The sequence below is a fragment of the Polypterus senegalus genome, chromosome 9 (genome assembly GCF_016835505.1).
Source record: "Polypterus senegalus isolate Bchr_013 chromosome 9, ASM1683550v1, whole genome shotgun sequence".
Classification (NCBI taxonomy): domain Eukaryota; kingdom Metazoa; phylum Chordata; class Cladistia; order Polypteriformes; family Polypteridae; genus Polypterus; species Polypterus senegalus.
In genome coordinates, this window is record NC_053162.1 from 123237481 (window position 1) to 123249655 (window position 12175).

Below are 12175 nucleotides of genomic sequence, written 5' to 3' on the forward strand. Positions count from 1 at the left end.
ACTAGAATAAAGATTTATATGGTGTTTTTGAAACTGGATTTCTGTGAATATTAAAGCACATGTGAACACATTTATTGTTAAGCACAGTGTACCAGTGCATGCTCCCAACCACCATCACCACAGGGAGTGTCCTGTCCATAATAGCCTGATACACATTGAGTGTTTCTGATTCATCCTCTGTTGTAGCATTCTTGGAAACTTTGTTAACACTTCTGGCCTCCATTTACGCAAGGGTCACATTTACACAGCTTACCAAGCATATCCTCATTTTCACACTGTGGCGGACAGCTGGGGCTCTTGCCCGGTTGAGATGCCCCTCTTATGGAAGGTCCGGGGGAGAGATCATATCCAGACCATTACCTCCCCCGGAGCACTAGAGGGCAGCCCACCTGGCATGCAAAAGTGCAATGGGTTCGGAGCATGGAAGCTCAACCCTGCTGGGTTCCGCAGCCCATGTTTGCAGCACTTCTGGCACCACACCCGGAGGTGCTGCCAGAAGTACATCAATAAACACCTGGAGCCCATCTGGGTGCCTTATAAAAGGAGCCACAAGCCACTACTCTGAGGCCAGATTCTGGAGGGAGAAGGACAAAGCCGGTAATGAGGAGTGAAGGCAAAAAGGGCTGGAGGTGAAAGGACTGTGCTTTGGTGTTGTGGATATTGTGCTCTTGTGGAGAGCGAAGAAAGCGCTCCTCCATATGGAAAAAATAAACGTGTGCTGTGCAACATTTGTGTCTCCGCCTGTCTGTGTCAGGATTGGGGCGGCTCTATTGCACAACACATATGTTTCCCCTCAAGTGATTGCGTTCTTGTGGTATGACAAAGTTCTGCACCCCCCGCCCACACTCACTCAGGATTCATTCATAGAAAAGTAACATTACATGTCAAGACATGTTCTTCAGGCTGAAGAACTTAGGGGCATCTCCTAAAAAAGCTGACACAAAAATGTAAAAATAGTTAAATAAAACTGAAAAATAAATAGATAATGTGAAATAAAAGCTATTGTGGACCCAGTACATTACCAAGTACTATCTCGTGTACAAATTTGTATGTTAAGGTTTGTTTTTGAAGTACAAATAAATCTTCAACTAAGAACCAGCAGAGGGCGCAGACTGCAAGGGAGTGAGATCTCGCCTCTTCCTTTGACTAACACGGCTATGAGAGAAGCCTAAAGAAACACTCTCTGCTTCTTTAATTCTGTCTAATATTTCAACATAGAAACTGCCAAAGGAGGTATGGCTAACAATAACAGTTTGAATTTCTTTCAGCAAAAGCAGAGGTATGGGATTGATTTGAATAGGCTTCATTTGTGCTGACTTCTACATGCAAGTTGCCCATTAATATACAGTGAGGCCTCCTTCTTTGTCTGGCTTCACTTTTTAAACTTGTGACTATTAGCTTTAAATATGCCATCTGATCAGATAGTTCCATGTATTTTTAGAAAGTAATTTAAATGTTTCCCTAATCTTTACTCTAGGACAAGCAAAAAATAATACAAGTATGAATTTAAAAAGTTTGTTCTGATTACATATTTTTATATATTTTGGATGCTGAATTCAAAAACAAAAAACATTTTTCTCCATTGAGTCATTTTTTATAAAAATACTTTAGCTGTCAAATATAGATTTTTAAAAAATTTCACACCACAAATAATTAATTAAATATCAATATGTTAATGATAATTTGTTTGAATTGAATACTTTTAATTATTAACATTATGTCTAAAAGAAAATTTATTTTTTTTACAGTTACTAACTACAAGGAGCAACTTTAGTTCATATGCAGGGAACTGGAATCTTACTGGGTAAGCAGTCAGGGCATACAAAATTCCCATTTTTTTCTCTGTGAGTGGCAGTGGCGTAGCTATGGGTGGGTGGAGGATGCGGTCCACCCTGGGCAGCACATTTTTGGGGGTGGCATTATTGGCCAAAAGATTCGTGGGTAAGCAGCAGGGTTTGGAAAAATATCACCCATTAATGAAAAAAAATTAATTATCTGATTTTTATCCCCAAATGCTTCAAAAATAATTTTCAGACTGTACTTCTGTGATGGCATAAGACACAGCAGTTGAAATTTATGAGGCAATAACAAAAATAAACATAAACATTACACCAATAATGTCTAGTAAGATAAACAACTAATTTGCAATTTATAATTTTATTTCGCTATCAATCCGAATGCGTTCTTACTCTGCACAGAAAACATCCCCACCTATCACTTATACAGTACACTGGTTCTGGTTTTTGCAGCGTATTTACAATACAATACAATTTATTTTGTGTATCGCCCAAAATCACACAAGAAGTGCCACAATGGGCTTTAACAAGCCCTGCCTCTTGACAGCCCCCAGCTTTGACTCTCTAAGAAGACAAGAACAAAATCCTAAAAACACCCTTGTAGGAAAAAATGGAAGAAACCTTGGGAAAGGCAGTTCAAAGAGAGACCCCTTTCCAGGTAGGTTGGGCGTGCAGTGGGTGTCAAAAAGAAGGGGGTCAATACAATACAGTACAATACACAGAACAGAACAAATCCTCAATACAGTATAAAAATAAAAATTTTAGAAGTAATGGAGCAGAATTTAACAGTAGATGATATCACATAATATGATTTGGATTTGTTTAGAGTCCTGGAGACCTCATTCATCAAGCTGCCTCCCCCATTTGGCCATTCCACAGCTGAAATAGCGCTAATCCAATGAAAGGACCCCTCTTTCCCAGGATTCCTGCGATCCTCCATTAGGGATGACTTTACCTTAGGCAGGCAAAACAACTTGGCAGGTGGGCCGTGGTACCAAGTGCCACATTTGAGTACCGAGAAGAGAAACAAAATAGGTGAGGGTTAGTATCAAATTATAACTATCCTGTTACTTCTGTTTTAGTGCTAATGACTAACAACAGAGATGCAGTCTGTACAGTTAACTAATAATTAGAACAAGGCTTATCAGTGCGTCTATACTATATTCTTGTATAGTTGATACTTATAAATAATTATATGTGAAAAATTATTGCTGTTTCTCTTTATATGAATAAATCTATACAAAATGTATCTTAATTCTTCTCTATTGTCTATTTAAATAGGTTAACATATTCAGATATGTTGTAGGGAGGCAAATTGAAGAACCACCCCACCCCTAGCGGCATCAACTCTTGCTACGCTACTGGTGAGTGGGCCTGCACAGCCAAACATTTACATTGGGTTAAGAAGGAATATCCAGCTAAAAAAAGCTGCAGCTTGGGGCCAAAAACATCATCAGACGAAGCTTGGTGCATCCAGATAAAGTGCTGCTACCAACACTTCGTATTAAGCTTGGCTTAATGAAGCAGTTTGTTAAAGCCCTATAAAAAGATGGAGCCTGTTTTATTTATTTGTGCCAAATATTTCAGAGTTTGCCTGAAGCTAAATTGAATTTTTGAGTTCATTTTTTCTGGTATTAGAAAATTAATTTCTAATGTATAATTTAACAATAAAGTTCCAAATTATAAAGAAATTTTGAAAAAATATATCAGTTAAAGTTAAAGTGTGGGGTTGCAATATGAGTTTTAAACTTTATTTTTTACTTTCTTGTATACAAAGTATTGGGAAAGTATTGTAATTGTCCAAAGATTCCATTTCATGATTTCGATGAATCTTGATGTTTTACACCTCACTGAGTCCGAAAATAATGTTTTTGGAATTATGTCTGTGTGTCTGTGTGTGTGTGTGTGTGTGTGTGTGTATGTAAACACGATAACTTGAGTATGCTTTCACTTCGGTCAACCAAATTTTCCATACTAGTATTATGTACAAAATAAAGATTTCCATCAGCAGTGAGAGCTAGCCTGAACACCATCAGACAAACACCAGCAGGGTTATAAAACACATGCGTTTATTTACAAATTATCCCAACACTGTCCTGCACAGTCCACAGTGCTCCCGCACCAATCACCCCAAATTACGGGCCTTTAAATGTCTGTGGGCTGCCTTTCTTCTCTCTGTTTCTGGAGCTTCGTCTTACTCCAGCACCCAACTCTTGCTCCCTGACTGTAGGAAGGCGGCTCCTTTTATAGTCACCAGGATGTGCCCCAGGTGCTTGTTGATGTCCTTCCAGCGGCACTTCCTGGTGCGGTAGAAGTGCCGCATGATTACCCGGAAGCACTCCGGGCATCCCTGGAAGGTCCTTCCTCCACCTTCTCATGTGTGTCGGAAGTTCAGATCCCCTGCGCTGCACGATGTTCAGGGCGCCCGCTGGCGGTAGCCACAGGCCCCAATAGGTTTGGGCCTCCTCGGTCCGTCCCCGTGGTCCCCTCACTATCCAGGACAGCTGCTGCCTCGTGGCCCGGGGGATGTATAGACTGCCTCCCGGTCCTTCCAGGAGTCCTGGCTGGGTCTGGCCCCCAACCTCCTGCCACATAGCTTTTGGGCTATTTCCGTTAACTGGAAGTGGTACTTTACCTTTTATTCATGCAGCTGCAGAGTCAGATTTATTCAATTTTACTTTTATAATAGTTGTTCAATATATTATTAATTAGTTTGATTTGTTGTTGATGTTTCTTTAATGTACATCATATAAAAATATAATCATTGCCTTGCAGTTTACTCCTCAAATATCCATGCCTATATCTGAGTATACAAGAAAGTCTAGGGGAGACCACTCCCGATTTTTAGATTCGCATTTGGAATTTTTCCTGAAAATTATGGAGTGGTCAGTGAGGGGCAGGGTGAAAGATTCTATCAGAATATAAAGGACATGAAAAAGAGGTTCTCGGGATGTTTCAATGACAGTATCATGGCGGACTACTGCTGGGTGATTCATAGGGATGCCTGAAAAAAAGAACACAAATTATGGGCCACAAAATGAAGTTTTGGGTCAAAAAAACTAAGAAGTGACAAAAACTAGAGCAGTTATTTAAGTCAATTAATACGAATTGTTGATTTTTTTACAGATATGTTCAAAAATATTAGATTGACTAAAAAAGTTAATGTTAAATTGATTTAGAGCAATAAATAAATTGTGTAATTTGTTAAATTTTAATTAAATTCTTTTCAATTTTGTACCTAAATTTGATGAGCACATTCTAATTTTTATTGTGGTCATCAAAAAACAACTATTCACATTTAAAACAATTTGTAAGTGTTTCATGTAATTTTTTTAACTGCTACGTTCATGTGCTATTGAAATTTTAGAAAGTACCATTTATATCTCATCTTTCCCTTCCATTAAAATGAGAAGCAAGGAAAGGGAAGGTCTACAGGATGGTAGTGAGACCAGCTATGTTATATGGATTGGAGACGGAGACACTGACCAGAAAGCAGGAGACAGAGCTGGAGGTGGCAGAGTTAAAGATGCTAAGATTTGCACTGGGTGTAACAAGGATGGATAGGATTAGAAATTAGGACATTAGAGGATCAGCTCAAGTTGGACGTTTGGGAGACAAAGTCAGAGAGGTGAGATTGCGCAGGTTTGGAAATGTGCAGAGGAGAGATTCTGGGTATATTGGGAGTAAGATGTTAAGGATAGAGCTGCCAGGGAAGAGAAAAAGAGGAAGGCCTAAGAGAAGATTTATGGATGTGGTAAGAGAGGACATGCAGGTAATGGGTGTAACAGAACAAGATGCAGAGGACAGAAAGATATGGAAGAAGATGATCTGCTGTGGTGACCCCTAATGGGAGCAGCCTAAAGAAGAAGAAGAAGATAACTAAATGAGGTGAAATATTGATGATCTCGGCTTTGCTACTTCAGATATAATTGTTCTCTCAAAATTTTCTAGTAGAAGTTACTACTTAGAAATGGCATTTATGTGAAATTTCCAACTGGAAAGCTCATTGTCCATTATTTCCATAAAACTCGAATGCAATGTATTCCCCAAACTATTTGCTAGATACTTCCATTTGTTTTCTTGTTCTTTTATACTGGTCTAACTTTAAGTAGCACAAGGCTGATCTTGATACACATTGACACACAGACTAAGCTCCTGTTTTTTTCTACCCCTACCCCATGTGACTGCTGCATAATTAGTGTTGCATAGCAACAGACAAAGATCGGCATGGCCAGGGAAATAGCAGGTAAAAGGGGGAGATGGGGCAGCTCAACAGCTAACTCCTGACAGAAAAACAGCATTATAATTATATTAATTATTCTTTAGTTATTTATCTAGTAGAATAAAAGCTTTTGTAATGAACAAGCAAGTCTGTAATGAGTACACATTAAAGGTGCATTGTGAACAAATATTAGATTATCACTATACTTCATCTCTTGTTATGATTTGAATGTTATTGTATACTAGTCACATTATCAAATTTGAAAATATTTTATACCTCTTGCCCCACATGCACCTTCAGCATTCCTCACATATCTTTCCTCAGTATCTTATTGTGTTTGAACCTCTCTCTCCTGGTGATCTGTTCCTCACGCATGTTCCTGTAAAGCCTGCTTCTCAGACTTTGTCATTTTGATACACTTTGCTCACCTTCTATCTGGTAGACAGGCCCCTGATACCTGCAGAGAAAAAAAACATTCATATTCTTGCTAATACTTCTTGCCTTTGATGGCAACTCTCAGCATGCCTCCTACGGGTTGTGAGACTCAGCCTCTCTTTCCTGGCATAGTGTCACCAAAGCCACATTGGTCAAACAGATTGCTTGGAGGGATCACACACCCATACATACACACACATCCACATACATACACATACAAAGACAGACAGTTTTATTATACAGTAGATGAGAATGGTAATTTGCAGCCTGTCAGTAGTTTGGAGTTTTTCTAGAAAGTACATGGCATTAAAATCAGCACTTAAAAAAACAACAGTAGTAACCACTTCATCCAACATTGCACTGTTCATGTTACTTTCAACAATGCTGTATTTCAAAAATGTTCTCTTAGTGATTCTGGGGTGAGTTATTATATATGTGTCTATGTTTTGTAAAGATATTTATGGCCAAGAATTGTAAAGTGCCAGCCAATTTTAGCAAGATCATTAGCACATCACTGGGCTCATTAAATAATGAATGTACATAATTTAATGATAGTGTAGCAATGCTCAGCAAAAATACACAGTTCTGCAGTACAATATTAAAATTAAATTGTGGATTAATTACATTAACACATGTCAACATCTACAAAGCATATTAATTTATTAACCTATAGCTTACTGTGTGATAACACAGTAATTAGTGTTCTCAAATGGTCATGCAGATTTTCCTTACCAGCAGTATGCCACACGTGAGTGAGTAGTGTTGACTATTTACTTCAAACTACCATGGTCCAAATACATGTGTGTGTGTTTATGAGCGTGACCCTATGATGGACTGGCTCCTTGCTCAGTGCAGGTTCTGGGAATCCAATGCTCTGGGCCCTGTGGCCATTTAACTTGATTAAGTGGGGTTGATATGCATGAATTTGACACATAATATAAAGGACTGTGAACCCAGCTTATAATTTACAACTGCATAAATCACAGAAAAATGGGAGATTATAATGTAATCAGATGCTTAACATTTGTTTTCCCCAACTAACACTTTAATTTAAGGCTCACTATGACTATGTGAGTTTTCCTCTCAAAACTCCAAAGATGTGCACATGTTGGGTTAATCGGCCAACTATGAGAATTTGTGTCAGCATAAGTGGACCCAGCAGACAACGGGTGTCCAGTGTCCATGGTTGGCTCCTTACTTCCACTCATGTTGTTATTTCACATTTTCTATCACAAATCTACTATATAAAAAAACCCTACTGTCTTTGTGTGTGTGCCCAGTCCCTTCAAGCAATGTGATTAGTCAGTTTGGCTTCAGTCTGATCAGTCAGTCTGGTTTTGGTTGCTCAGTCAAACACATTTGAGAGAGGAAGAGACAAGAGGGGTTCAGACACAAAAGGATACACAAAGCTGAGGAGGAATGCTGAGAGTCAGAAGGCAAACAAGACATCTTGAAATGACAGAACCTGAGAAGCATGCTTTAAGTGAATGCAATCAAGAGAGGAAGCGCCAGTTAAGACAGGTTGAGACACACGTGGGTACTGAAGAAAGGTGTAGGAGAAACAAAAGGCAAAAGTTATGAAATATTTTTAAACTTGCTCAATTACCTGTCTTCAACAGGTAACATGACTAGCTTCTAATTAATATATTGATGATTATGCCTCCATTACCTAGTTATTTACATTACTTGTATGGTGGGCAGCACTGCTATGTCACAGATCCAAGGTCCTGAGCTGGGTCATAGTTTGTCTCCTCCGTGTGTCTACATTAGTTGTTTCCTGCCAGGACAGGCTCTGGCCAATGCTGAAGTGGATTGAGTAGGTTTGAAAGTTTATGTATGTATGTATGTATGTATGTATGTATGTATGTATGTATGTATGTAAGTTTGGTTGCAATATGGAAGTTAATACAGTACAAACAAATCAAGACTACAAATTGCATTTAAAGTACTACAATATTCAAGTTTAACAAATCAAGCTAGATATTCAGTATGAATCTATGTTGGACCTCGTCTGTTTTATTGTAACATTAATGGCAAAGTGGTAGCGCTGCTTCTTTTCAAGGCTCACAGTAAGGAGAAAAGGTTTCTATCCCAGGTTCTCCCTACATGGAGTATGCACGTTCTCCCCATGTCTGTGTGAATTTTCTCTGGGTGCTCCCATTTCCTCCCACTCTCCAAAGGCCTGCAGATTAGATGAATTGGTGGCACTAAACTAGCTCAGTGTGGGTTTGATGTGTGTCTCTGTGTAGTCATCCTTCAATGGACTGGTGTCCTGTCCAGCTTTTGTTCCAGCCTTGCGCTGTTGCTAGCTGGGACAGGCCCCAGTCCCCCTGAAATCCTGGTCTGGATTAAGTGGGTTTGAAAATGACAGTATATAAATATTCAGAAGATGGATAGAGATAGATACTTTATTAATCCCAAGGGGAACTTCACATACTCCAGCAGCAGCATACTAATAAAAAGCAATATTAAATTAAAGAGTGATAACAAGGCAGTTATAACAGACAATAACTTTGTAAAATGAGTGGAATTGAAGAGTCGCATAGTGTGGTGGAGGAACAATCTCCTCAGTCTGTCAGTGGAGCAAGACAGTGACAGCAGTCTGTCGCTGAAGCTGCTTCTCTGTCTGGAGATGATACTGTTCAGTGGATGCTGTGGATTCTCCATGATTGACAGGAGCCTGCTAAGCACCCGTCACTCTGCCACAGATGTCAAACTGTCCAGCTCCATGCCTACAATAGAGCCTGCCTTCCTCACCAATTTGTCCAGGCGTGAGGCATCCCTCTTCTTTATGCTGCCTCCCCAACACACCACCACATAGAAGAGGGCGCTCGCCACAACCGTTTGATAGAACATCTGCAGCATCTTATTGTAGATGTTGAAAGATGCCAGCCTTCTTTGGAAGTATAGTCGGCTCCGTCCTCTCTTGCACAGACCATCGGTATTGGCAGTCCAGTCCAATTTATCATCCAGCTGCACTCCCAGGTATTTATAGGTCTGCACCCTCTGCACACAGTCGCCTCTGATAATCACAGGGTCCAGGAAGGGCATGGGTGTTCAGGTGTAGGTGGTTTGAGTCGCACCATTTAACAAAGTCCTTGATTAGGTTCCTATACTCCTCCTCCTGCCCACTCCTGATGTAGCAGTGTCGTCAGCGAACTTTTGCACATGGCAGGACTCCGAGTTGTATTGAAGTCCGATGTATATAGGCTGAACAGGACCGGAGAAAGTACAGTTCCCTGCGGCACTCCTGTGTTGCTGACCACAATGTCATACCTGTAGTTCCCTAGACTGAGGTCTGTCTGTAAGATAGTCCATAATCCATGCCACCAGGTATGGATCTACTCCCATCTCTGTCAGCTTGGCCCTAAGGAGCATAGGTTGGATGGTGTTGAAGGTGCTAGAGAAGTCCAGAAACATAATTCTTACAGCACCACTGCCTCTTTCCAAGTGGGAGAGGGATTGGTCTTCATCACATGTGACGTCAGAGCGACAGGCCGGGAGTCATTCAGCTCACTAGGACGTGATACCTTTGGGACTGGGATGAAGCAGTCCACAATTATTATGTTTCATGTAATTACTTGTAAAAGCATGACACAGTAATGAAATTTCCTGTAAAAAGGCTTCTTGGATAAATATCGGCAAATATATGTTGTACATAAAGCACCCTCAATATGTTAGAATTAAAGATCTTATTAAAGACTAATGCAGAACACTTCACATTCCTTGATTACTGCCACATTGATCTCTTTGTTTGTGTTCTTTCAAAGGACTTCAAAGATCCTTTTCAAAGAAAAACAGAAGAAGCTAAAGTCACATACCGAGATCACACATTTCTCCATGTCTTAATGACCGACTAATTTTTTAAACTCTGCCTTCGTCTTCTCTAAAGGCATCTTCTCTCACCTACTCTTATGATTTCTCATTTAATTTTCCCTGGTTTTGTTCCATCTTTTCCCTCCTATATACTGTATATTACCTGATTTTTCCTTTCAGTTACATACCAAAAGAAGGCTATACAGCTGCATTTTTTGTGCTTTACCTTCTTTTCCTTTCCGCATAGAAATAACCTTTAACTTTTTTTTCTTTTGCAGATGCATCCCAATTTGGCCCTACACTGATTTCAGACTGCAAGTACAGCATTTTCTTCTCAACCAATATAAAACTTTCATTGTTTTTGTGGATTACAGCTTTTGCATAATTTAGTCTAATTGTGGTTTATGTTTAGCCATGTTGAATTTCCAAAAAATAGTTTTTGCCCATTTGTTTTCATCTAGACCCTTTTCTGAAAAATATATTGGATCAACATGGGTGTTTTGTTCTTTCAACCTCCCAAAAATCTTAAAAAGTCAAAAACATTCTTTTTTAATGAGTTACACAGTTGTGAAATTGCAGTCAAAATGATGTTTAGTGTCAATTTTGTGAAACTGTATGCAAAAGGAAAATTGACTGTTTCACTCGACCACCTACAGTATTATTTTGTGACGTTACAAATATTATGTGTAAGTACAGTATATTATATATACAGTATGTTAGAAAATGGATGGATGGATGGATGGGTGGCTGGGTGCATGGATATTATACATAAACAGAGTGAGATTTGGGCCACTGGTGGCCTGTTCCACGTTGGACAAGCAGGCAGATAGGAATTTCATAGAATGGTATACATATGACAATAAATCTGAAATAAACTGATGACACTGCATTTTTTTATCAGAGCAAAATGTTATATTTTGAAAAAGCTAACACTCTTGGAAACCTGAACGTTGTTGCTAAGTGTGATAGATATAAGCCACAATGAAACAGAATATAATGTGATTTTTAGCACATACTGAATCATTGTTCAGAATATGATAGGAAGAGAATGACTAAGAGTCGCATTAGTAACTATTACAGCTTCCGGATGGTACACATTTATTTATAAAGTCCATTTTATGATGAACCACTTATAATTTAGACTTTGATGGTAATACAGGAACATGACTTTTAGCAAATATAAATCAAGGTTGAATTTTTCAACTTTAAATCATCTTTTGTAACATTATCAAATACTGCCACAGACCTGCGGTGATGTCTGTGAGCCCCAATTCCTCCCAGGCCCCCCTACTATAGATGTCTTCCACACTTATTTACCTATTCAACAAGCCACCCAGTTTAATAATGTGGGGTTAAACATCATTTTGTAAAACTACAATAAACCTAGAAATACAAAAAATTAACATCCATTGCTCCTATCCAGCAAGGAATCACTGTACCTCAAATATACCGAATCCAATTATACACAAAAACATCAAATTCTTGACTCATGAGAGCAGAGAAACTGATAGAAATCGGGGCACTTGAAATTCAGCAATCAATGACAAAAGAGTCAATATTTAAAAATGACAAAAAAATTTGCTTTCTTACCTTAACCCATTATACGAATATACCTGGGCAAAGCTAGGTGCTATATATAAGTATTTATGTTAAAGCCATAATTAAATTCATTTGTGAAATGTTCATTGCACTTTCATGATTTCTGTTTTTACAAAAGTCAGTCACTTGAATGCTAGCCTTCAAGCCAGGCTGTCACTTAGTGTAATGAACTGATTAATTTTGTTGTCATATTTGATTCAACATCTGACATCAGTGTCAGCAGCACAAACACATTTTTAACCAGTTTCTGATTTTTTTACAGTTAATACAGTGACATCATCAACCCAGCCACAGGGGATGCACAAAC

General features: G+C 39.0%; 1 long non-coding RNA gene across 1 annotated transcript; it reads left to right on the plus strand.

The window, feature by feature from the left end:
* Positions 1–1180: 1180 nt before the first annotated feature.
* LOC120535713 lies at positions 1181–11355 on the plus strand. The gene is made up of 4 exons (XR_005634963.1): positions 1181–1279; positions 1749–1804; positions 3078–3160; positions 10548–11355. It is a non-coding gene; the product is annotated as an uncharacterized LOC120535713 (long non-coding RNA).
* Positions 11356–12175: the final 820 nt, after the last annotated feature.